Genomic DNA, 27,257 nt, shown 5'->3' with positions numbered 1-27,257 from the left:
CTTTTCTCTCCGAACCTCTGACCTTGGCAACCAGACCTCGAGAAGGAATGATACTTACATGTGGGAGTTGTCTAAAGAGTTGATGGTGCTGCTCTGCACAACTTGGTGCTAGGGTCAGCTTCTTCAGCGCCCCCTTCTATACCTTTGTGGCGGTATTTTTCCTGCTTCAGCTCTATGCTGGGGTCCTTAATTGACTTTGTTTCAAAACTCCCAGAATCTCTTTCTTTTGTTGTCATTTGGGATTTGTCTCTTTCAGCAGTCGGCCATAGGGTGCTGATAATGAGCTCCAAGAAGTGTCCCAAAGGAACATAAGGGAGCTTTGCTCTTCTTTGGCCAGTTTTCAGTTCTTCCCTGCTCTCCTGCAGAGCTCGCTGACTTGGTGCCCTTCTATCTGAGCTGTGGGGTGGCCCTTCTCTGGCAGTTCATCCACTTCTCCTTTCCCCTTGCTGAACTCTCAGCTTTTGGAGGTTCTCCACCAGACCTAACGCTGAATAGATTCATCACATCTATAGCAGATAAAGTTCAGCAGAGCCTTCACAGGCAGGGCCGGGCTTGGCTCGCTGATGCAGGGTCAGCTAGCATATGGTAATGTTTTCATCCCATGCCCCAAACACACCACCCTCCATCAGTTTGTTAAGAGAGGTGACTAACGTCAGTCCTCTATGGTATACTCAGCTTCCTAGGAAAAAGATGCGTTGTTTGTGGGAGGATGGTGTTTTCTTTGAGATTTGCATCCCTTGGTGGAGAAGGAACATCAAAAACATGTGCCTTCCTTTTGTTAGCAGTAAGTGGTAGGGCTTGTGGTGTCGGGTCCTCCGTCACAGGGCAATGCCTGAGAAAAGATGACTGTTTCCCATCACGGTAGAAGGCCCCAGGGTGTCCATGGAGGGCTCGTTTACATGAGCTCAGAGGGCCCCAAGGATGTTTTGTACAAGTACCTGTTACATCCAGTGCAATGCTGCCATCCTCAGCAGCAAATCCTTGGGAATTTACTTGCGTAAATGTAGAGGGATACGCTTGTATGTATTTCTGAGTCATGTCCTGTCAGCACTTCCTGCACCAGTTACATGTGTGGGTTAGATAAACAGAAGAAAAAAAAGGAATAAAATAAATGGTGTTCTGTAGAAATGATCTCAGTGACCATGAGTTTTAAATGGTACAAGTTCAACAGACAGTTTTAATACAAGATTCATATCAAGTTTATAAATCTCCTCCTCTTGGCTGTTCTGCATCTTAGCCAGGAAAACACACATATTTTGGGGAGCTTTAGCCCTTTTTCTGGGGTGTACTTTAGGGTGTTCTCTAGCTACTGAGAAAGCAGGCTGTCTTATTTTTTGTCCGTCTTCCCATTCATCGTGATCTTGGTCTTACATGGGTGTAGCAGCTGATGCATAAGACCTAGGACAGCTGAATAATTCATTGGCAGGACTGCTGAATTTATGGAGGGGATCAGATGACAGGATAACGGGGTTCTGGACTGGAAGAATAAAGCTCGCAATATTAAGTTTTGGATGTTCCATTTGGTGGTATTGCCAAGAGGGACTGAAAAGTGATCTGATTTCAGTTTGTTGCAGTGCACTAATTAATCCCAGTTAATGCACACAACTCTGCTAACCGAATCCCTTTCTCAGGTTGCCTATAAACCCACCAGCAAACTTTCTTCCCTACCAATTCACTTAGAAAGGAGGCTGAAAAGAAGGCTTGTTTGCATTTCCCCCTCTTTTGTCCCGATGCATGGGACGCTGGCTACTGCTAGAGACAAGATGTGGAGGGGTGTCATGGTGATGTTAGCGGCACACAGAAATCCCTCCGAGGGCTGCTTGACATGGCTAATATATGTGTTGTAGCCCTAAGGAAATGCCAAATCTGGGGTCAGGAAGGTATTTTGATCAGATTGGCAGGAACAATTTTTTAACCTTGTGTAGTTTGTGGTGTGCTCTGCTTTCCCAGGGCCACCAGGAGATGAGGGGAATGATGAGGCATTTTGTGATGTGGGTGATGGAGGAGATGGGGGTGAATATCCTCATGGCCTGTAATTGCAGGGACTGGGGCAGATGGCCTCAGTGACCCTACCCAGTCCCATAGCCGTGTAGGTGACAAATAGCTGCCTGCCTCTCCCCTGCCTGACACGTAAGGGATGTCTTTTTGCTTTGCTTCCAAAGTTACCAGCATCGCGTGCAGATCTGACGTTTCCTCCGCTGGTTCAGCACAGAGCAGCCCCCCGTTCCCCTCTAGAAGTGGCACTCCTGGACCTTGCACCCTGGGTCCCTTCCACTTTGGGACACTTTCCCAGCCCCAGGGCTGCGGCAGGTCATGGGAAGCGATTAGCTTCCACATCCTGGGAGGGGATTCGGCACGTGTCAGGGCTGCCAACCTTGCAGCGGCACGGCGATGCGGGGCTGGCACGGTAAGGGGTTTTCCTCCTGGGAAACGTTTCAGAAAGCAGCAGTTATCTCTGTCACGGCAGGCAGAGCTCCTCCCCGGCCTCGTGCTAAAGCAGGCATTGTGTGCGTGCCTGTGAATCACCCCGAGCACGCTCAGGAACACCGAAATGTTGTGCCATGTGAGCAGGGGGTGCGCGAGAGGGACGGGAGAGCTTCAGGGGCTGGCTGTGCCAATGCAGGCATCGAGGTGCAAAGCAGCCCCCTGGGGCGTGCACTGAGGATTTCCGCAGCGATCCTCACCATGTGCCAGTGTGCCGCAGCATTGCCTCGTGCCCTGTGGAAGAAGTGGGAAGGGTGGTGGGCAGGAGTCCCCCAGCTGCCTTGTGCCTCCTCCAGCTCATCTGCACTCCCACAACCAGGTCTCCACTACCCCTTCAGGAAGGCTTTCTGTATCTAAACAACACAGTGCATTAGCTGGAGGATTTTGTGACGTGAGGCTGTTCCTGGGAGCCTTCACTCGAAGGACCTCAGCGCTCCTCTTTTTTTTTCTGTTTCAGAGAAAAGCTTGGTTATTTGAGGAACGGCATGTGCCTGGCATAGCTGCTGGCATAAATTAGCAAACCCTGTCTGGGGGTTTTCTACATAATGCCCCTGCTTACAGCATGCATTTATGGATGGAGCTCACTTGTTTTCTAATGCAAAGTAGACTAGAGGAAACCTGTAAAAAAAGTCTTCACCACCCTTGGCTCCCAGGTTTGTGTAGTCATTACTTCATGGCTGCAGCTCTTGGTAACTGTGTTAGGTGTAAACACAGCTCGTGTATGGGTTGCCTGCTTCTCAGCTCATGCCAGGCAGATCCAAACTAGGAAGAAGGCAGACATTTTCCAGTGGTGAAGACATTTTTCCAGTGCTTCACTGGAGCCCTCTATTGTGTGTGATGGTGGCTTCTCTGTTTCTTGATGTCTCTGGATTGCAACTGGATGCCCTTTTGGAAGATATGCCTGGCAAATAAGTGATATTGGTAAGTGAAGAACTGAGTTTCAGTTTCATGGCTTGCTTTACACATGAGATGCCACTCTGTTTTGGCCCAAAATCTGAATCTCAGCCTTGGCCAGCACCTAAACGCAGTGGCATTTGGTGCTTCGGAAAGAGCTTTGTCTTGCAACCAAGTGGCGGTTCCTCACAGACAGAAATGCTTTGCTGCCACCAAGGATGAGCATTGATATTGGGCTCTGCAGGGACGTGCAAGCTCTTCCCTAAGTGCCTCTTGGAGGCTAGGTCTGTAAGGATGAGATGTGGTGCTCTGTGCAGGGATTCCCGTGCAATACCAGCTCTGACAGCTGAGCAACAGCTGGCTGCAGATGATTGCCAGTATTAATAAAGGAGGCTATGTGATGGATTTCCTTATGTGGGGGTCACTAAACAAACAGAGCTTGAGGAAACCCTGCCTTCTCTAGGAGCAAATGCAGCACAAAACCTCGTCTTGTTCTGACGGGCCAGCAGCGGGTCCTTCTCTGCTGCGATTTGCAGCTAATCCTGTGTGCAACAGCTTCAGAAACCGATCTGGTGAGAGCAGCCCCTCTGTGCATCCCTGGCCAGCTTGCTAGCTGTGAGGGAAACATGGGAGCTGCAGAGCATGATGATCCCTTGGGGGTTGCCGAAGTGATCTTGCAGTGCCTTTTGGGAGAACCTGGGACAGTCTGCAGCAAGGCTTCCTCTCTTCATGTTGGTGTAGGCAGAGATACCTGGATGTCGGGGATGGGAAAGTGTGCCTGGGTCTCTCCACTTGAGAAGTCCGAATGGACCTAGAAGGATTATGTTATGTCTTAAAAGAGTAATGGGAGGGGGAACGTATCCACTTTTCTACATCCATGGGCAGCGTTGCCCTCATACCATCCCTCTCCAGTCCTCTCCATCCCCTTCCTCTTTGCTCTGACTCTCCATGGCCCCTCTCACGTTTGTGGCTTGCCTGCTGTCCGTCCCCAGCCTGGCTGTGTGCCACAGCTTGCCCTCCCCAGGGCTGTGGAGGCTGGAGCTGGAGGCCGGAGCTGGCCAGGAGGTTAAGAGGCTGATAGGAGCTGCTGGAGCGAGGGAGGGCAAGTCACTGACCTCCCAGCAGGAGTGACACAGGAAACCCGTAATTACATGCTTGTGACAGCCACGCTGGATCATCTTAATCACACTGCTGCCCTGTCAGAGATGCTGCCTCTTGGGATTAAGGAAAACAAACAAGCTGAAGCGGCACCGGCAGCAGCGGTGGCTCCGTCCGGAGATTGCCTGGCGCATCCCAGTGCGGTGGCCCTGCCAGATGGTTGGCCTGGCTGTGAGGAGAGTGTGATGGGGGCTGATGGCTCAGTGAACAAGCTCATCCCAGTAGACCCTGATGGCTCCGTCGCTTTTACTGGTGGCTTGGAGTCCTCTCCCTTTCTCAGCAGCTCTCAAAGCACACAACAGTAGTGGCTGACTCCTCCACCACCTCTTGGACATTCCTTGCCCTGACTTATTCACCCTGCGGTTTGCATCGGCCAGCTGAGGCACAAAACAGATGCACACAAAGCTATGCAGAAGCAGACTTTGAGCACGGCAGTGCTGCTTCCAGACCCTGTGTCCCAGCCCTTGCTCTGCTGCCCTTCTTCACTACGGAGGGAGCCCTGGTGTCCTGCCCTGCAGTAACCCTATCCACACTGCTGGCTACTATTTTTTATTTTATTTTTTTTCCAGTGATGGCTAAACATCTCCACTTTTGCAGTGTATATTTTGCTTGAGCCGTTTCCCACCCTCATTTCCTTAATGAGGTAACTCCACCTCTGTTCCCATCCCCACCTATTGGAAAAAGTCTGGACATCCCTCTCAAAGACAAACTTTACATCACACTGACCCATCCTGCAGAGCAAAGGGAAGTTAGTAATGTTGAGCTCAAACCACTCTTCTGCTACCCTGAGCTGAGCCAGAGTCATTTTTCTCCCTTTTCAAAAGCTTCTCTTGTTTTCGTGATTCAAAAAGTTGGACCAGCTCTTTTGTCAGTTGGAAAAATAAAAAACAACCCCACCTCCCAGCTTTCCCTTTCATTTTCCGTCTTGAAAGCTTAGTCCTTTCATCATGGTCACAGGCTCCTCCAGCGTTTTGTCCCCCCTTGCCCCTGCTCCCCTTCTCGGTGGGACACAACTCTTCCCTGAGTCCCCGTGGTGTTAGGCTGGCACCTTTCCCTCCTCCCTGGGGCAGGAGGAGCTGCATCGGCCCCACCGTATGGGAATGCTGTGGAAGGAGCCAGTATCTTTCCCGAGGAGAAGCAGCCCAGTTAAAATCCAGAGCGGCTAAACCTTGGGGAAACGTGAGGTTTGTGGGGATAGCTGTCATGGTTTGGGCTTTTCCTCCTGGACACGGAGCTGTGCCCAAGACAACCCTAGCAGCAGAACCCTGAGGTGGAGGAGATGCCGTGGCCACGCTGGGCTTTGCCAGGTGATGCTGTACAGAGCAAACCCAGCCCTTGTCCTTGGAAGGTCACACGTTTTGTCCCTGCTATCCAGTGTCCATGAAATGGTGTTTGACATGGGACCAGGGCCTCCCTCTAGCAGCCGCCTGGGTCAGCACAGGAAAGAGTGCGTGGGACTGGGGACAGGCAGGTCCACAGTGTGTCCCCAGAGAGTGAGGGGAGCGAGCCCCAGGCTGGGGGCTCCGGGCTTCAGCCAGCCCCTAATCCCGCATACAGCTGAGAGGATCAAGAGATAGAAAGGTTGCTCGCTGCAAATCCTTTTGAAGTCGGTTCCAACTCTTTTGCTGGGAACTCGCTGGCCTGCGTGCCAGAGGGAATGCTAAGTCAGGGAGCTGCGAGGAGCGGGGCTGTGCTCACCCGTGGGGCCACAGGCTCCAAAAAACCACCCACCCCAAAAAGAGCAACAAATAAAGCTGCCGAGGGCGTGAAAGCATCACATTCGAGGAAGCCCCTCTGCCACAGCAGGAGGGTCCCCGGCTGCGGCTCGCCGGGATGGCCTGGCCGAGGAGATGGCTGCCGTGGGGGTGGCCGGGGGCACGGCTCCATCCCCGACCCTCTGTGGCTGCGGGTCGCGGGACGGCTTGCCGCAGGCTCTGCCCTTACACAAACAGGCTTTGCTTCCCTTGCCGTTTCTCTTAATGAATTCCTCCTCTCCCGGCTGTTGTTTTTGGCCTCCGGCTGACTCTGTGGTTTTCCTTCCCCTGCACGTGATACAAACATTGCTCGCCGGCTGCGTCCTCCAGGTGACGGACACCTGTAGCTGGGCCCCGGGTGGGTCAGGCCCAGGCACAGGGGTGCGAAGAGGGCCCTGCATAAAGCACCCAGCACCCCCAAAGCCAGAGGGACACAGGGACATGGGACGGCGGTGCTGAGCTTGTGGCAAGGCCGGAGCCTCCCTGAGCACCCCGGGCCGGGGAGCAGGAGCGGTGCCGCAGCCCCACTGTGGTGACAAGAGAGCAGCCACCACCCTGCGCTGGCCCCATGCTGCCAGCCTGAAGTGCGCAACAAATTGGTAGAGTAAGTAAAAATAACAGTAAAAAAAAAAAAAAAAAAAGCATCCGTATTTAACAGCCCTTCCCCTCCTCCCCCACTTCCAACTGCTTACCCTTAAAATTCCTCTTGGGACACAACTCTGAGCGTTCCTCTGAAACCACCAAGACTAAAAACTGCCTTGCATTTCTAGGCAAGCCCTGAACGCTTTCTCCCCTCAGCAAAAGCAGGGGCTGTAAGGAAAATCCACGCCATCGCAAAACCCATCCTAAAAATCTCAGGGCTGGCAGCCCCGGGTGCCTCTGCCCTGCCCGCGCTCCTCTCTCCGTGCTGCAGCCCCTCTGCGGATCCGTCCTCCCAGCCCGTGTCTGCCCCTGCTCCCGAGGCCAATGCTCCCAAACCGTGGCCCCAGCAGCATTCAGCCTCCCTGGTTCCTCTCCCCAGCCCCTGCTTTCCATCCTCCCTCCTTTTTTCCACGAAGTCCTGCTCCCTGATCTCCCATGCTGTGCTCTCCTATAACCCGGCCCGCTCTTTTTCCTTATCTCATGGGGTTTCCCACAAACACGGGTTCTGTGTTGTCTTACAGCAGATGCTGCAGACATCCCTTTGGCGCCAATGGCTGCGAAATGGTATCGCGTATAAGGGGCTCTCCTGGGATAGAGGCGTAGCATCTATTTCTGGAGGCACAGAGTAATTTTCCTCAGCGAAGTGACACCAAGCACCTCATTTAAAAATAGAGAGAGGAGCCTGAATCAGCAGGTGAAGGGGATATGAGGTAACCCGGGTAAAACTTTTCCGCCGCGACACGCACTGGGCACAGACAAAGGGCCACACCTGCGGTTTCACTAAACCCTCTCACCTGATCCAGCACCGCTGGTTACCGACTGACGCTGGCAAATTCCAGCCCGGCAAATCCTGCCAGGAATTTCTTCCTGTAGGTATCAGCTGTGCACTGCGATCCGCCTGCCACCAGAGCAGCAGCCGGGGCTCCCGGCCGCGGGCTGGGTCAGCGGGGCCGGCAGGACCCACGGGTGCTGGGTCTTCTGCAAGAGGAGGTTGGGCTCGGCGGTGACCTTGTCCCATTTATCCGGGTTATGTAAGATCTTCCCGTACGGGCTGTTGGCGACGTGACACCTAGCTATTTAGGCCAACGTAGTCCGTGACAAATGTGACAGTCGGTTTTTGGGGGAGGCAGGCGGGAAGGCTCGCGCTGTCTCGGACCCTGTTGGGAAGGGAACCAGCTGGATGTCCTGCAGCCGGGACACTCCTCAGCTGACACAAATTTCCCTGCCCCGCTGCTCGGGGGAGATGCCCGATTTCAGCTGAGCTCAGCAGTCCTGTACCCCGGGCCTCTTTTCTGCACAAGAGCTGCTTTAATAAATCAGCATGTTCCCTCTTGACCATCCTGTTTAGGGCAGGAGGGGAGAAAAGAGGAGAGGGTGACTGAGATCTGGGTCCTTTGCCTCTCCCTTGTGGGTTCACAGCTGGGCTGGGGTTTCCCCGTGGTTCTTTCAGAAGCGGAGCAGTTCCTGCTGCAGCTTTAGTTTGCATGTATGGCAAAAGAGCAGGGGCTGTGGCTGTTCACAAGGATTCAGGGTGCAAGCCCCTGGTAGCCTTGGAGGCAGAAGCTTGTGATGGAGCTGGCAGGAGTTGGCACGTGGCAGCTCATGGCTAACGGTGGGGTGGTTGGACCAAATGCAGCACAGGGAGCGGCAGTTCACAGTGGTGCTGCCACCAGCTTGCCTACAGAAACTGGTGCTGGACTTAATCTGTGTCCTTTTTCCCCTTCTGCCCCATCAGGGTGGCATTTGAGAAAGGAAAATGGAGAAAGCACTGCTGGGAATGAGTGTTAGTCTGGCAACAAACCGGGCTGCTTGCAGGTGTCTTCAGGTAGCCACAGCTGGGGTCTGACATTGTGCCTTAGGTACCCCCCGGCTTGTCCTCTCTGCATTTTGTCGCCCTGCCTGCTTTGGTTGCAGTCCCTCAGAGCAGGGCTGTGCCTCGCTGTGCTGTTCAGCAAAGCCCCGTTCTCTCCCAGGAAGCTCCACTTGGGGCCTGCAGTGCAAAACCAATGAATTTACCCAGGGACATAACCAGCCTTCCTTGCCAGGAGATCTGATAGGGGGCTGGGCAGCTCTCCCTGCTCTATCAGGGGTCTCAGCTTTGGACCCCAGTGCTGGCACCATGGCAGGATGCCACTGATCTGCAGGGCACAGCGGGGAGCACCAGGCAGCTTTCTGATAAGTGCAGATGCTGCAATAGCATTAGACAGGATGGCATCTTGGAGACATCGAATATTCATAAACATTGCCATAATCCTGGCTGGTTTTGTCATTGTGCATAAAACGCTTTCTTTTATAGGAACCTCATCCAAGATGTCGCTGCCCTTGAGGTTATCAAACAGCTCCCTGAGGTCTCTGGATTTTTTGGCTGTCAGTGGCTAAAAATCCAGCCTTGCACTCCCGTGGTGTCCTTGTTACATGTCTCAAGACCCCCAGCCAGACCCCGGGGCTGGGTGCCCAGGGTACCCTCCTGTGCACAGGGGGTTCAGCCAGGCCGAGCTGGGAGAGCTCACACCGCCGTGAGCTGTTGATGTTCCTCAAAGCCTCAATTTATTATTATTATTATTTTTTTTTCTACCAGGGAAACCTCTTGGGGACAGCCTTTACCCTGAGACATCAGCGTTGGTTAAGTCAGGTCAATGTCACCCTTTTTGTTTATAAATGGCTAAGTGGTTAGTGGCAGCCTATCCGAAATGGGAGACGTGATACTGTAAGAAGTTAATTTATTTGTTAACATAGCTTGAATTTACCCAGTAAGTAAAGTAGTGTAGCCTGGGTATAAAAGCTGTTTCCCCCATGAGAAGCTTCACTGGTGACAGCATATTCCTGGAAGATATTTATGGCAACCCTGGACATGCAAAGCCCCTGTGGTGGTGCATTGCAGCAAATGCAGCATTGGTGCAGGAGAAGGAGTTTCTACATGAGGAAAACCCACTGCTGCAGAAGACACTCACTGGGTGTTTGGAGATAAGTCTCCCTGCAAGGCCAGCGTGGACAAAGGGGATTGCTCCATTTGCACCAACAACGTTGCCATTTCTTTAGATCTTGAAGCCTTCAGTCCTTGAGGCCGCCTGTCAGACACCTTTCATCAGGAGCAAATTCTCCTGGGTTGGAATTTGCCTCTGGACAGGGTGAGAACCGCTCCCAAATACCACTCGCCCCGATTACTCCCTCCCAGTCGGTGGCACTGGCACTGAGGCTTTGCACCGCGCCTCTCGGCCGTGTCTCCCTGCGAGGACGTGTGTGCAGCCCTCCTGGCTTCCCTCCAGACGTGGCCCCTTCGGAGCAAGGGTCCCTGGAAGATTTTGTGCCTCTTTGTGGACTTGGAGCTGGGGGGAGACGGCGAAGGAGCGCTCCGAGCGCCCCGTCATCAGGGCGGGCTGGGGCTTGCTGGCTGCACTTAGACAGGATCGCCCTGGTCACCCAGTTCATCTCTGCCACGGTCACACGCTGTTATTAGGTGATTATGTTTTGGTATCTTCATTGTGTAATTAGTCACATGCTCATAAACAATGTAAATAACCCCTAATGAGTTAGTAAATTAATCAGTCAGTAACGACTTCCAATGTCAGTAACCATCCACAAAGAACAGCAGCTACTTTCAAGTTTTCTTTCTTTTCTTCTTCTGTGTTGCAAAACCATCTAGCATTTTTTTTTCCCTAACGCTGCAGGCTATTCGGCTCATAAGCCAATTGACTGGAGAGGATTTACTCACCAATTAATTCAGAAAATGTAGTCCCATTGTTTCATGTTACTACTGATTTTTATTTAATTATTTACTTTTAAACAGCTATATAGCAAGTTTCTCTTCTATTTTTTTTTTTTTTTAGATTTTATTTTATTTTACTCTAGCATTGATAGTCCTAGATAGATCCTTGGCCCTATTCTTCTGTGACCTTGCTATTTTTGAAAGTCTTTTTCAGGATAAATATTGAGGACAAATTCTTACCGAGAGAGGAGCTGCTTTGCACATAACAGCAAGGATTTCAAAATGGCCATGGCAAAAACTAAATCTGGTGCCAATCACAGCTTATTTTTCACACGTGTTGTTTTTCTTTAAACATGTTTCCAGCCCCAAGTATCATCAAGAAAAGCTTGGGACCGTGGAGTCTGAGGACTTGAAGACTCCGTGATAGACATGAAAACTTCAGCATAACATGTTGGATATTAATTTCTCATTTTTAAATCAAGATCATGAAGTTTTTGAATCCTGTTTTGTGCTCTTGGGTGCCTGGGATTGCTATTACTGTGTTAGACTGGTGCTTTACTCTCTTTATGGTGCACCTTTTAAGCAGTGATATTTTCTTCTGCTGCCAGCCCAGGGAGGGGAGCCCAAGACCAGCTTCCCCCCAGCACTTTAAGTCCTGTTGGCCTTTGGCATTTCCTATTGTAGCGTTTCAGAGCTTCAGTGTGTGGTCAGAGCCATACTCCTACTTTTTTTTTTTTTTTTTTTTTTGTAAAATAGACTGTGCCGTTCTTTTTCAGAAGTGTTTATAAATTGCTGACACACATCCTTGTCTTTTTTTTTTTTTTTTTTGACAAATTCGTGTATTTCTGGAGTCAGGCTGCCATAGTAGATAACCAGAGGAAAGCAGTTTTGTTTGGGAATGACTTTCAAAGCTCCCTAATTAGCTCTCAGTCTGTTTTGGGACAAAGCCACGATATTTCAACTATGCTGGCAGAAAGAGGGTTGTGTCCAATTTCCAGTTTTTGTGTGTGAAATGTGATTTTCAGATTGAAACTTACATTTTTCACAGCTGGAATACGAGGAGCGCATGCTGGTAGCTTGTGCCCAGATTCAAGTCTCTGTCCAATCTCATTTTGAGCAAAATATCTACCCCAATCATGCAAAACCAGACATGGGATGGAGCCTGTTCCAAGGCTTGGGTGTTCCCTCTGGCTGCGAGTCCACTGCTCCTCTCTGCCCCCACCAAGCAAAACATGCATGTGCATAAGGGAGGAACAGCTGTGCTGTGTCAGACCAAGGGTTTTCGTGGAGCCCAGCATCCTGTCTCCAATGATGGCTGATAGCGCATGCACAACACACAGTCTAATTGGAAGGCAAATGTATAGTGATATGTCTCCCAAACGCATGCCAGTCTCCAACAATTTGTGCTTTGGGGACTTTCTGAGGCAGACCTACCATCTTTGTTGAGTTTTTTATTTTATTTTTTTTATTTTTCCATACATTCGTCTTGCTGTATTTTGAAAAGGTGTAAACTTCTAGCACCCACAGCATCCTGCGGCAAGGACTTCCACCGTTTAACTCCTGTTGTGTAAACGGACACCTCCTACTGCTTGCTTTGCTTGCCACTTTCTTTTGATGCCCCTGGTTCTTGTAATGTATGCTAACAATTTCCTCAGATGAGTTTTCACCAAGGCCTACCCACCTCTCATGCTTTTGGTTGCAAATAAATACCCTGTGGTATATTCTCACCCTGAGGAATGGAAGGATGTGTCTTCATGTGTCTCTCTCCTCCTCTTTCATGTGCCTTCCAGGGACTTTCACTAAAATCTGGGAACACAATGCAGTTCTATAAGCTTGTATTTTCTGGTGATGAATGTGACCAAGAATGCTTGAAGCCTCTGCACCTACAGGGGTAATTCGCTGTCTCTGCACATTGGTTCAGTATGTCCTGCCGTGATGTGTGGAGACACCAGTGAAATGCCGTAGGTGGCGTTTTGTACCAGAAGACACCTTTACCCAACAGTCTCCACAGGCACAGGCCTTGATTTTGCAATGGGTATGATTTAGGACAGCACTCAAACACACGTTTAACTTTAATCCACACGTGCTTAAGTGCCTCTTGGTTATAGGTTTGCTCTGCGTTTGTTGTTAGATGTGTGTGTTCAAGAACCAAGAAAACCAGTTGCTGAGTTCATACTTTACATTCTCATTTTGGACAGCATGTATTTTTTTTTGCTTTTGGGAGTCCTCCACATGGTCACTGACACCTAATGCAGGAGCTGCCTGGATGATAACCAGCTTTATTAGCTGTTTCATATAAGCAACAGGCACCCTGGGTGGTGCTGGGTCTTGCCTGAGCTGCTCCACGTCTACCCAGCTGCCAGCCTTCTCCAGCAGGATTAGGGCTTCACGGTATCCCTTGAAACATCCCCATGTTGCCGCAGGAGGATGTTTCCCTGTGGCTGTAGCTCCCCGTGCGAGTGCCACCATGCTGGGATGTGCAGCAGGCGGTGCACTTTGGCCACAGCGGTGTCGTGCCATTCCTGGAGCGTCAGTGATGCCGTGCTGTGGGTTGCTTTGCCCTACCTGGTGCTGTTTGCATAACAGAAACTGTCTGTCTGTTATCGCTGCTGGAGATACGAAGCTCTGATTGTTGCGGTTGCAATATGCACGGCCTCCCTACTAGGGTGCTCAGGCATGCGGTGTTTGTTCATGTTCACGTGCTGGGGACACAACAGCGCTTACAAAATTTTAGCACACTGCTCCGTGAGATATTTTACCAGGGAGTCAATGGTGCCTGGTTGAACTTTGTGTCTGGAACTGCTAGGGGCTCTTGTAAAGGTACATAATAAATGTAATACAGAGACTGCTGGTTTTTTTATGGCATCTGAGGCACAGAGCAAGCACAGCAGGGTATCCATGCCCATGTCCCATCATGGCAGTGGTCTGCCCTTCTCTCAGCAACGCGTTTTTTGTGGCTCAGGCAGTGGGAGGCTATTCACAGCTCAGTGCCTACCAGCATTCCCTGCAACTTAATTCCCTCGCAGAATTTTCCACTCCTTATGCGAGGCAGTTAAAATAGAAAGGGAGGGATGGCAGCACTCCGTGCGATGGGGAGCCAGCACAGCTAACCAATTTCGGAGTGTGCTGAGGGGTGAGGAGCCAACCGGAGCTGGTTTTTCCCATTGCTTCTTGCTGTGGATAGTTTCCATCTGCTGCTGGGGGGTGAGCTCCAGATGAGTGGGACTTTGGCAAGGGAGAGGGCAGGAAGTATGTATTGCACACAGGACTTGACTAAGCGAAGGGGCCTAGGAGTTGGCAGCTAGGGCCAGCTTGGTGAGATCTTGGCAGAGTTTCTGGTTACCATGTGGACCTGAGGAGTCATGCCTGCAACCATGCCTTCCAGTCATGTATCTGGGGTATTTCAACGCTGGTCGTGTTTCTGAGCAGTCCGTGAGTTTATGATTGATTATTCACCATCTCAAGTAACATATTCATCTCTTGTCTCCTGACGAACTCTCAGCAGTTAATTTCTTGGAAATTCCCAATACTTCAAAATCAGAGTTACTTCATTTTCTTGGATCATGCTGATCACCTCATTTATGGTCTTGGATGTTGTTTATGGTCTTGGATGTTGAGTCACATACATCACCCCTTGGTCTTGGAGGATGAGCCTCATGCTTGGAAGGAGGTACCCACTGGAAACAGGATTTCCCACATAAGCCAGCGGCATCCCTTCCTATTTTCGCAGATGTTCCCTGCAGCAAATGTCCTTGGCTGGGGCAGTGCAGGGAGGTGAGCACACAGAGGGTGAGAGCAGAGCCAAAGTGAATTCCAATTTCCATTCAAGCAGAAACCTTCAAAGCATTTGGGCCTTTCTAAACAGGAGTGTATTCAACTCTTCCTCATTAAGTCAGTGACACAGGAGAATGCCTTGTGCATGTTTTCCACGGGGATTCAGCCTGTTCTTAGCCTATTGTCTAAACTTATATCAATGACCTTTTAAAAGACTGGCTGAAATTCAGTCAGACACAATTAATAGATACTTTGCTTACACTTGACAGACATGCAAGGTAAGAATGAGGATGTTAGCATGCTGGCCATGCGAATGAAAACTTTGTCACGCTAAAGTATTCTTGGCCAGTTCTGGTAGTGTCCTAAACCAAAGGACAAACCACAGCACAAAAAGCACAACTCCCGAATTGTTTTGAACACCTCCTTCTCATAGTGGCTCCCACGCTCAACACCACACAGGCACGGTGGCTGATTTACTCATGGAGTGGATGGGCAAGCCCTGAGAGAGAAAATACAGAAGAGAATTTTTCTTTGAGATCGTGCAGAAGGTCCTGGAGAGATCTGGGAAGGGGACTTGTGCCTGCTGACTCTCAGACCAGAGCTTTATCTACTTGACAAAGCCCCATCTCCCCGAGTGATCCACCAAAATCTCCTGAGGTAAGTTTCATTTTCAACTTGGCCTTGAAAGTCTGCAAAAAGGACCTTCAAAACAAGCAAGTATTTGGCAAACAATATGCATAATGCATTTGTTTGGGAACATTTTGATCCTCTCACAGGCTGCCAGCAAAGCAGATGCAAGGTGGAGTGTTTGATTCATTCACTCGTGAGGAGTGTGGTCAAGTGAGGATGAGTCCGGCCACATGGCTCTGTCTGCATGCTAGGATGACCGAGGTTGGGACTTCATCTGCTCGGTGAAGTACACGCTTTAACTGGGGGTCAGCACAAAGGAAGAGAGTCTGGTATATTTATAGGGGATTTTTAAGGCCCATTTTCCAAAGGAAACAATGCCTGTTTGGCTGTCCATCCTTCCCTCTTCAAGTAGCAGTGATATGTCAGCCAGTTTCAACCACACCTGAAAGAACAGTAGAAGTTTCAGAAATACTAAGTTTGTGGCTGTCAGAGTAGATAAAATGACACAAACTGGTGATTTCTGAAGGAAAGAGAGGGAGAACCCAGCTGTTGCACCTTCTGCTAGCCATTAGCTGACGACACCATCACCACGTGTGAACATGGCCTGCCCGCCAGCAGGTATTTAACTCTAGATTATGCACACCACTACTGTCTCTAACACGTAGAGGGATGAGGGTTAATGCAGTGGGTGAGGAGAAGACATCTGGGGATGACAGGCACCCCCTCTTCTCGAGGAGTCCTGGGCTTTGTTAGCCCTGCTGTTCAAAGGGCATCTCATTTCCTTTATGTGTGGGCAGTGCTGAGGAATAGCTGAGCCTGGCATTTTGCCGCAAGCCTGGGAGTCCCCATCTCCTGCGGGAGCGCGTTCCAGCATCCAGGGCCAGCTCCAGGGCACGCTTTGTGTCCCACAGACGTTCCTCCCTCCATTGTTCGATGGTGGTCTCAGCCTGCCGGGACACCATTGTCAGCAGTGGCCGAAGTGGATAATGAGCAGAGGGAGAGCTGGGAAGACAGCACAAGTATACCAGGAGAGTAATGAATGATGGCCTCAACCACCCAAATAATAACTGGCTGTGTGAAATACCAACTCAAATGAAAACAGGTTGGGCAAGCTTCTGAGAGCGCTTGGGCCAACTGTACACTGCTGAGGGTATGCTGAGCACACCACACACCTTCATTAAGTAAACACTGGCCACCAGTGTAGTGGTAGAAGCCCTCAGCCCTGGGATGGCCACTCAGAGGCACCCGGGACACCCGGTCCATCTCACCGCGGGAGCTGTCAGCCACCACTAAGTGAGGACACCCAAGGACTTTCTAAGCGAGAGTTACGTGACTGCACGTCTGAGCCGCAGGGACGTGTCAGACTGGCCTGGCTACTGGTCCCTGAGAGCCTGGGAGTCTGGCTATTAATTTCAGGCACTGGGATCAGATCCATGGTTGGAAGCAAAAGCTCTCTGCAACGAAGCCACTGCACCCTGGGGCTGCCTTGTGCGTGGCCTTTGCGTGCCTCGTGTTATCTGATAGTTCAGATAAAAGCCCTATTCCCCTTTAAACTTTTAAGCGCTTTATAAATTATCAGAGGGCTTTAATCTCTTTTTCATGAGATAAAGGGCCTTCTAAGCCCCAAACTCTAATTGAGTGGCTGTGGTTGTTTTGTTTTAAGTCCCTCTTTGGAGGAAAGCAGGCCCGTCATCCTGAGAAATACCTTCCAACGTGATCTCAGCTGGAGCCGAGCTCAGCTGTGGTGGTGGGGACAGGCCCAAGCAAAGCTGCTTGGTTTGGGCTCATGGAGGAAAGCATGAAAAAGGATGCACCAAACAGTGGGTATAGACAGAGCCACTGCTTTGCTGCTTTAAATCAGGAAGGGCACGGAAATTCTGCAAAAGCCTTACTGTCAAAACTGCCACCCTGTATTTGCATCTCTGGGTAAGCTGATCCTCAGGTATTCATTTAGCAATCTGCTTTTGGACCTGATGCTTCTGCCTTGAGTGTTCCCTGTTCTCCAAAGGGACATGAACATCAGACATGAGAAAGTGGCCTCAGCAAACCATTCTGCAGTTTTCAGCTGAGCACATCTGCACCATTCAAAGGATCCCCCTGACGGCAGGGACAGAAGGATTCCGTGGCACCTGCACGTCCACTGCTTGTATTTCAGGCAGATTTACACAGAGCTGTTCGTGAGCGAACTGATGTCTGGGAGCCATCTGTGGGAATTATCTGATGAATAGCTTCATAGAACAAGCTGCAGAGATTGAAACAGAGAGAAAGGGATGAGAGAGTCAGAAAGAAAGATGTCTGAAACTGGGCAAGATGCAGCAGGAAGAAATTACTCTGCAATAAATTCTGTGGCGGGGACTCAGCAAAGAGTATTATCCAGACCCTGTCCCCAGGCTGGAGGGCAGGCTTTTCTGGTCCCACCTCTTTCATCCTCAGAAATTGCCCCATGCCTCCTACACAGTCATCCAGGCTTACAGCATCCAGTGAAACAAAACGTGGTCGCTGTGATGGCAGACGCCAGCACTGAGGGAAGGCTGGGGGTGAGCATGGTCCTGCCTGCATCAGGATAAGCATTTGTAACCCCTGCAGAGAGGGTGGGCAGCCTGCACAGCTCAAGGCTGGTGTCGCAGGGAGCTCCCAGTCCTGTGCCAGGTCTCTGAGGAAGACATAGGCAGAGAAGTCATTGAAAGACAGGGATGAAGCTTTGGGTGGTGTTAGAATTAACTCAGGCTATGAAGAAGCAGTCCAAGCTGGGGATTTTGCATGGCACAACAAGGCATTGTCACCCTGCAGTCAGACTGTTTGAGCAACAGGGGATAAAACTGCTAAGATGTCCCTAAGCCACCTCAGTGGCGTGCAGAACGTGACACGTCCTCCAGCATGCCCTGTGTCCTCAAGGAAGCTGGTGGGGGGACCAAACTGCCACCATGCCATTAATGCACTAGCATGGGGCATCAGTACCTGACAGAAACAGGCTGATACAGGCAGGAGAACACTGCTCCCAGCAAAAACAGCCACTCTGTCATAGATCTGCTCCTGATCCTTAAGGCAAACCCAGGAAACACCTTCAAAAGATGAGTAAGGAATTACAATCTGTGACTTTAATGCATGCTAAAAACCAAGGATGCAGCACCAATACTGGTTGTATAGTGCTTTACAATTTTCCCCAGCTTCCCACTTTTCCACTAATCCCCTGCTGTTCCCCTGGCAAGAAGTTCTGCCTCTCCTTGTTACATGCAAGCTAACAGCACTTACCCCTCTCCCCTGCTAGCGTTTCCTGCTGCTGTGTCTGCACTAACAACCCCCTTTCCTTCAGAACAGCTAGCTGATTGACACACTGAAGTTCAGCTTGTTTGCAGTCTGTGCTTAGCTTGAGGTTTGATGTGTCTCTTTCAGACCTGAAGTTAGCTCAGGTTCCTGACAGCTTGTCTGTCTTTTCTCAGATACATCCTTTGGTCTAATTAGAAAACTCCACTGCGCTTCCTACAAACCCTGCCATGCTAATAAAGAAGGTGGGAGAGGAAAAGACTTCGCACTCTGTCTCTCACAACAGGAACACCCATCACTCTGGATGATGATTTTCTTCCCGTGTCTCTCTTTGCTGTATCCATCTCTATCAGTGTGGATAGGTCTTGCTGTGAATAAATATTTAGCAGGACAAAGACGACTTCAACACAAATGTTTTGGCTAAAATCAGAGGGTGCAGCATGTCTGGAAGACAACAGCCCAGAGTTATCATTTTTCTTATGTGGCTATTCCAATTCTGGACCGTGCTCCCTGCTCTCCCACATCTATCCAAAAAATAACACCTGAGATGAGAGTCTTCAAAACACCCCCATTTTGCTCCTGGGTGAAAGGTAAAAAATTGGAGGCCCAAGTCTCAGAGGCGGGATAAATGGGGCCAGCTTAGAAACTGGAGAGATGGAGGGGCTATAGGAGCCGACATAGCAATAGAGGTTAAAAATATTGTCTAAGCTCCTGAATGAGAAAATGATGGAGTTAAGGTTTTCTGTGCACCTAGCATGCATAAGGTGTTCAGGTAGTATATTTATACCATCACATTATATTTATATATATATTTTTTTTTCTGACTGGAATGGATCTCAGGATTGGTGGATATGAATTCAGCTTCTCTACGTAGGAAACCAGAGATGTTTGTGGGACACAGTCTTGGTTGTGGCAGCAGTCAAAAGATGTTTGAAGTTAATGAAGTTAGGGTAAGCCTGGCAAGTGTTTCCAGCTGATGTTTGGCAACTGGGATTGGGGTGATTCAGCAAGATTTTACAAGGCAAATGCTTACTTCTCTGCTTATTTTGCAGAGAAGGTAAAATTTCCATCAACAGCCCCAAACGCAGACACGCTGACATGGAGAGATGCAGATGTTGCAGTGCAGGACTGGTTCTGCACTTTGGGAGCTACGTGTGGACAAACAGAGCACTCACTTCGGGCAGAAACTTTGCAGCATGGAGCAGCCAACTCTGCCAAATCTGTTCTGTGTGAGCATCGAGCTCATAACTGGATCAAAATTCAGGGATATTTTTCTTGGGGACAGCAGAGACATATTCTTGGCAGCTAGGCACTTCCCTTGCTTAATTTCAAACTCTTGCTTTAAACTGGAAACTCTCAGTTAACCCAGTTGTAAGCACTGCTTTTCGAGCATGGACAAAATAACCTCTTTTACCCCCCCCTTCAATTCTAAAAACAGCCAAAACCCCTAGATGTGTGTGGGTTTTTCTTTTTTTCTTTTTCTTTTTCTTTTAACAGCCTAAGGCAGATGCCTGGTCTGGAAAATGTCAGCCCAAGTGGTGAAAGTGGCAAGTTACAAGCAATTGAAACCAGGGCTGGGAGAGACGAGTCCAATAGGTGCTAGTGCTTACATTCTCTAGGATGGAGCAGACCATTCTCAAGCAAGACACAATCACCAAAGCATCCTGGGGAAAGCATCAGGGCGGCTTCCACAGTGGAGATCTGTTTTCTCTCACTGCTACAGCATTAACTTTGCCTGCATCCCTCGGCGTTTGCAGAGTGCTTTGCCTGTCCCAGGGTGAGCCTGGTCCCTGGAGCGGCGAGCAGGGTGTTTCCTCCCAGTGCCGTACAGAGTTAGCAGGCAGCTGTGGGCACCGGGCTTGTTGCTTTTCGCCAACCTCATCTGCTTGGGAAGGGCCCAGAGACTAGTCCTGCAGGAGGCTGTGATTCACTCTGTCTACAGCTTTTTTAATGAGACCATTTTCATTGTCTATGAGTGCTGGGCTTGAGAGCACATTGGCATCGGAGGCTCTGCTTGGGACCAAGCTAAGAGCACGAGTGCTGTGTGTGAGCGTTCTTGGGGATGCTAAGAGGGCTGGCACATTATGGGCCAGGGTATATAGCCTGATGGTACACCCTGGCCTTGCTAGCCCTGAGCTTGTGTGGGATGAGGTGCTGCCACCCACCTCACCGCTGCCAGGAGGTGGGGGCAGGCAGTGGGGCTGGGTCCTCCGTGGGGAGCTGAGTGCAGCCTGGGACCCACGGACAGCAGGGAGGGCAATCCATTGCCTCCGTATTTCTGGGCAAGCAGCTCCTGTGGAGCAAGCCGTTAAGGAACAGCTGTGACTGCTGCTGACTTGTGTCAGAAAGGCCTGGTGTTCAAGAGGAGGGGGTGTTGAAGCAAGGGGGCAGAGCAGCAGGAAGCAGCTGGCATGCAGGTGAGCATCTCCGCACCGCCTGCGAAACGCGTTGCAGTTGGCTTTGCACATAGGGCACTCCAGCAGCAGGATGGCCAGATGTGTATAAAACCATGAAAGATCAGGCATTGAACTGCGAGTCGTGCCTGTGGGGGCGATAGCCCTGCTCTGCATTAGCAATGTGGCACCCATGCTGCTTGGCGCAGCACCAGGCTTTTGGCCGCATGGTGCTCCAGCAGCAGCACACCCATGTGCAGCCCTGACTCGGGCAATATTAGATCTGACAGGAGACGAGGGTTACACAGAGGTACTCTGCTGTTTTTTCTCCAGTAGCTAATCGGACTTGCATTCCCGACTCTCTGGTTTCCCCTTTGCCTCAGTTCATGTGATATCCTGAGCTAGCACTAATACCTGCATGGCAGTGTTATTTCTTCATCATCCGTGGCCTCTCTGTGCTCCTTAGCCTCAAATATCTCTGCTAAAGGACACGGTATTTCTCTTCTCCAAGAGGGTGGTGGTGGAAGGCAATCCTCCAAAAGTTTCATGAGCTCCCGTGTTGTGTTGGTAGTGGCTATGGACATTTTCATCCCCTACTTGTTTACACACAGAGCAGTCTCCCTGCCTAGACAAGCACGTATTTGCTCCCCTCTGAGACATGCAGCAAAACCAATGTAAGGTGGACAGTGGCTGGGAAGAGAGCACCTCCTCTCTTGGAGCCTCTCCAGCCTTAGAAAACCCTTTCCTTTGGGGCAGGTGTTCAGTATTACAAGGTCCAGGGGTCTCATGCCAGGTGGGCAGATGAAGAGATGCAAGCCCCAACCTGGGCATGCAGGGGACACCCGTGCAGCCTAACACTGGCTTTTCTAGCCCCTCCTATCCAGACACCTCCCTTGACACCCAGCTCTGCTTCCTCTGCCCTATCCCTTGGTCACCGATGAATTTCACCCCTTCATCTTCCTCTGCCTTCCCCTCCCGGCCCCGTGCCCCCTCCTAGGCGTGCATGCAGCTGTCCCTCCTCAGCAGCAACCAGAAAGTGGGCCAGAAGTCATGGATGGGTTTCAAAACCGCTTGGTAAGTCCTGGATCCTTTGAAGCCGAGCAGGAGCTCCCAGAGAGAGGCAGGTCTTTCTATTCTCATTAGGATTATATGCTTTCGGGCCAAACTTAACACACAGTTACCAGGCTGCCCAGAACGCTTGCCAGAGTCTGGAGTTTGGAAAAAGCAGAGTAAGACTTATAAAAAAAAATTAAAAAAATCCTAGACAGAATAGCCCAGAGGCTTTGCTTCTCACAGCTAACGTTGCTGTGCAGCTTGGCTCTGGCAGGCTTTGCCAGCTTGCTTACCACAGGCTCCTCTTCTCAGCCCAGGAGCCAATTTGAATGGAGACACTACTGTAACTCTGTTCCTCCTGGCCTGGGGTCTTCACAGTTTACTCTGCTAGTGGCTTTTAGCTGGGGACATGTGAGTGTGTAGCTGTGTCAGACCATTTCTTCTCCTCTTCTCCATTTGTCCTTCTAACGCCTAATGCTCTGCACTGTGCAGATGTGAGCTGAGCCTCCCCCTAGTTTTTGGTGGTGGGATCCTGGGCCCTGTCTGCGCTGCTTTATGCGGCGGTGTGAATTAGTACGTGTCTCTCCTTGTTCTTGGCTTCCACTGACCACCAAGGGAAACTGCAGCCCCCTGATTTCTAGCCTGAGGGGTTTTCTTGGATATTGCTGTAAAGGTCAGAAATATAAAATGAGAAAGGCAAAGCTGGAGAAGAAGAGCCCAGCTCCCTGGGGTGATCCCGGAGGAGGTCAAGCCAGGTTTGGCTGTAAACTATAAGCTCTTTCAGTCAGGCTGGGACAGCACACACCGTCCCTCCCTCTACCCTACGTGCTCATCTGCATCCATCCGCTCCGTGATTTCACAGCAGGAGGCGGGCGGGCACCTTGGGAAAAGCTCAGTCCTCCTCACCCAGCCTGGCTTGCAGCATGGAAAAGTCTCCAGCAACCGCCCCACTGCCGGCAAGAGGGTGGCGGTGTGGGCGTATGTATTTTGGAGAGGGAGAAGCATGGCACCTGGGGGCCTGAGGAGCATGCCCAGGGCACAGGCACCCTCCTCCTCCATGAGCAGCACCAGGAGCGGGCACGTTGTGCACGCAACCACTGAAGCCGCCGCTGGGCGCGGGGCGGGATCACACCCAAACCTCTTTGTTTTTGCAACACAAAGGTGGAGACGGAGAGTCAGCGAAGGGGAAGACCTGCCAGCCCTTTCCTTCTGGCGAGGCGTCCTGCAGCCGCACCGCTGCGCGCATGGGCTGCTGGCAGCACGGCCGGCTGGCTCTTCAGCACTTCTGCTGCTGCTCTTCAGGGGATGGGGTTTGCTATTGTCCTCGGTGGGAGCTGGGCACCATTAAAAACCCATCTATTTCAGGCTAAGCTGGCCTCTATTACTGGCAGGCTCACAGTGGAATTGAGACATGTAGGGGTATGGTTTTTTTAAGCAACATTTCTATACTAGGAAGTGTAGCCACCGTTACTCCAGCATTGAACTACGATTGCTAACTCATCCCATCTGCTGAAGCAGCTTGAACAGTGTTGCCAAAACACCCCTCTGCAGAGCCCAGTGAAAGAGCTTTGTAAGGGCGGCTACCCCGGGCCTGATTCTGCCTTGCTCTCAGTGCAGGCATTTAGGGCTGGGGATGTGTCCTCAGCTCTGGGGGACCACCAGGCCCCCCAAACTCTATCAGGCCCCAACACCCGGAGAGCAGTGCACAAAGTGCTCCAGAGCTCTGCGAGAAGGAGGTGTACTGAGCAGGGGAAATTACACCTGTTTCCCACCTAGCCAAAGTGAGCTGCAAGGGCAGATTTGGGGAACGGAGGGGGCAGGCGGTGGGAGCAGCGGGAGGAGGACACCGTGCCCTGGCTGTCCGGGAGGGCGCAGGGAGGCGGCAGGGGGAGCAGGGCAGTGCTCTGGCTGCTGGAGGTGCCGGTAATAGTGCTGGTCCCACCCTCCTGAAATGGGCAACCCCCTCCTGGCAAAGCAAATCTGGTGCTGAACGGAGGCACGGATGAGCGCTTGCAATCCGTTGAGTGGTGTGTGTGTGAAAACGACCAGGCAAATGCTAACTTGCCCTTCTCTTTCAGGCAGTTGCAGTGCACATCATCAAGATCCTTTGCAAACAAGGGGGTGCAGCAGGATTGTGGGCAGAGTGCTCAGATCTGAGGGCTGATGCCAAACTTGGCAGATAAGCATCTGAATGAGGAGAAATCATTCAGATGAAGAGCTGTCTGATAGAAAGCAGTGGAGGTGGATGCCTGTCCAGAAGAGTCTGCTTTGCTGTTGAGTCTGGGAGCAAAGCACAGCCACAAGTTGGTGTTTTAATACAGGAACTTGTAGCAGAGTTTGACAGTGCTGCTTGGCTATGAGGAAGATTTTTTTCTGTCCTCTCTGCGATGGTCACAGAGTGATGCCCCCGTCTGTCAACCCTGTGCTGCCTTTGCTTGCCACTGGGAAGTGTGAGAGCTGGGGGAACTGAAGAGCCAAGGCTCTTCTGTGCAGAAGACAACTCTTCTCCCTTCCCACCCCCACCCTGCCTCCCTTCTCTGATGAGCGGAGCAGTGGGAATGGGCTTAAAGCCTGTGTCAGCCCTGCCTTGATCTCCATGTGCACTCCACATCTCTTGTGACTTTGTCAACACAGCAGGCCAGACGCTGTCTCTGGCGACAGGGCTGACTCCTGGGCAGCTGAGCAGAACAGAGCTGAGGTGAGAAATTCCCCCTGGGAGAGATAAGCCAAGCTGTCTCTCATGTCCTATCCCCTGCTTGTCCCCTCTGTCAGGCACTAATGCAAGACAGGAAAGAGCTCTGGGGACAAATGAAAGGGGGATGCTGGGGCGGGCAGAGGGAATTTAGCTTGTCACCTAGTCAGAGAGCTCTGACTCTATGCACCAAAGTATTAGAGACTTCAGCACCTTGCTTTAAGACATTCACTGGCTGAACTTCCGTCATCCTGGCCCCTTTCTCCCTTGCAGTACCTGCTCACATTTTTTTTCCATTTTAAAGGTTCCCATGTAGTCAAATTGGGACAGGGAATGAGAAGGGGGTCTCTGGAAACACCTTTCCACAGTAGATACATGCTGGCATGACAGTGAGGGTGCCTTTGAGGTGGTTCCGTGAGAGTCTTGCTCATTGTCTGGAGCAATAACTGCAAAAAGTCCATCACTCCTGTATGTCCTCCTCGTGACAATAGGACAGAGGTGCCAGTCAGGCAGTGTGGGATTAAGCTCCAGAGGTTTCAGCACTTGAAGACCTGGTTTCCGCTCTTGGAAATGCTGGTCAAGAGGGCATGCAAAGACTTTCATCGAACCAGCCTTTAGCAGCCCAAAGGAGGGAAAATGCGGCAGCATTTCAACGGGCAGCTCTCTGGGTGGGTCTACATCAATGCTGCTCCCCTGTGCCACCGGCCTTGACCTTCAGCGAGCCATCGGGACCTGGCAGCATCCTACCAGCACCGGGCCGAATGCTGGTATGCAGGGGTCTCCCCAGCTGGGGCAGGCCAGATCCGGGAGCCTGGTGGGGAGAGATCATTGCTGGTGGCCCCTGCAGGACCTCACCCACGTCACAAAGGACGTCAGCTCCAAAACCGCTGATAGGAGTAGGGATATTTCTGCATGGAGGAGTGTGTAGGGGGAGATTTGGAAGAATATACAGACTCAGCACCCCTCCTCCCCCTGAACTTCCATCTGGGGCCCTGCGCTGGGCTTTATGACACTCGTTAAGTGGAGGTGATGGCAGCACAGTGGAAAAGGACGAGGCTGTGGCCTTCCAGAGTCCTGGGAGTGTGGAGGATTAGGTGTGGGCAAGCTGCTTTGGGACAACTCCACCCAAAGGCAAAGCCCTCCGGTGTAGTTTGGGGCACTGGTTTGACCATTGGAGGCCTCACCTGCCTCTGCAGATTCTTTGGGGCTACCGAAATGGTTGCACCTTACCTAAAGGAGTTCAGGAGGGGACAGTATTTGTCACAGTCACTGAGAATGATGCTAGTGACAACAGCAAGGCCATGCCATACTTGGCATGGACTCAATCACATTTTCAGTGCCCCAAGGTTCCATCTTATGTTGACTAGCCATGCAGTTAAAGGTTTCTCTTCTACCAGCTAATTGATCTTTACTGGACCTTTGGGCAATCTCTCATAGGTGTTATTTTAAATACGCAAACCCAAACCACCCCTATTGCACGCCACCTGAGGTCACCGAAATTGCAGCAGGAATGAGTTTGTTTGCTGCATCCCCTCAGGGAAACCGGCCAGCTTGAGACTGCCCACCATGTGAAGTGCCATCCTTCTAACTCCATCAGAGGGGAACGAACCTAATGTTCAAGGTTGTCTTTGGTCTTTGCATAGCTGCCCCTGTTTTGCAGGCAAATATGGCCACGTAGGCCTTAGAGTGCTTTCTAATGAGGCTGTTTCCTTCAGGAGTGAAAGGAGACTGGGCGCCTTCCAAGATGAGATGCTAATAGGAGTCAGCATATGGCATGTACATGTAAATTATAACCCAGCTACGTGCTAACATGGCAGCACCTTCCTGGCCCTATTTGCTCGAGTGTCCCTGCTGCCCCAGGGGTGAAGGACTCCATTCATCCTGTGGGCCACCCAGCTCTCCAGCAGAGGAACACTGAATTTTTAAGTGATGGATTTAGAGCTACTGGAGGGAAATGGGATCAGCAGGCCGAGAGACCTTTCAACCAGTTATCTTTGCCTGCTCAGGATGCAGTACATCATAGGCACTCCTGGAGCACTTTGTGCCCATGAGGATCCCTCTGCCACTGTCCCCACACCGGCCCTGGCTGCTGTCACTGCTTCCTGCCATCAGAGCCAGCCAAGAGTCAGCTGCAGCATGCGTGGAGAGGAGAAACAGCCTTTCTGCCACAGAAGTGGTTGCATTTTGCCTCTCCAATCCTCTCTGCTGCTCAGAGGTGCCCTCCCCTCAGAGATCCCCCTCCCTGCCTGCATGCCTGACAGCTGGAGACCATCATTTCTGTGCCGGCAGCCGCCGTGTCAGGGAAGCGAGGGGACGCAGGAGCCCAGCACACAGAGCACATGTACCCCTTGGAAAGCCCCTCAGCCCTGGCCCTGGTGGCTCCAGGCATCAACAGCAGGCAGCACTGCTGAGGACCTCTGCCTTCCCTGCCTGGACTCTGCCTCTTGTCCCTGCACCCTGTGCTTTCCTTGAGGGCTGCTGTCCCAATTCCTCATCCACTCGCAGTGCTGAGTGTGGTGCCACATCTTGCAGAGCCCGAGGGGAGAGGGGCAAGCCTGCTTCACCCAGCACAATCTATGATAGCAGAAGAAAGAAATGGGGGTGTCTGCTCAGAGGTGCACACCCCAATCCTGTTTGTCAGCGCTGCTGTTTTGCTCGTTAATTGCTTGCTTTCCATTAGGCCCTGAAGCTGTTTCTCATGTTGCAGAGGGGACGGGGAAGTGGCAGCCTGCCTGGGTAAAGCCACCAGGCTTGCTGAGCAGCACACTGCGATGGCGGAGAGGAGCCGGGTACTGAGGCCGCAGGCCCAGGCG

The 27,257-nt window shown here is 51.3% G+C and overlaps 1 long non-coding RNA gene across 1 annotated transcript; it reads left to right on the top strand.

Annotated features, from left to right (window-relative positions):
- Positions 1-712: 712 nt before the first annotated feature.
- On the top strand, positions 713-26,000 carry LOC308192936. The gene is made up of 3 exons (XR_013949232.1): positions 713-3,405; positions 14,872-15,069; positions 18,483-26,000. It is a non-coding gene; the product is annotated as an uncharacterized lncRNA (long non-coding RNA).
- Positions 26,001-27,257: the final 1,257 nt, after the last annotated feature.

The sequence above is a fragment of the Anser brachyrhynchus genome (assembly GCF_964034855.1).
Source record: "Anser brachyrhynchus genome assembly, chromosome: 3".
Classification (NCBI taxonomy): Eukaryota; Metazoa; Chordata; class Aves; order Anseriformes; family Anatidae; genus Anser; species Anser brachyrhynchus.
Note: the sequence above shows the minus strand (reverse complement) of the source record. Positions and strands in the feature narration are given on the sequence as shown.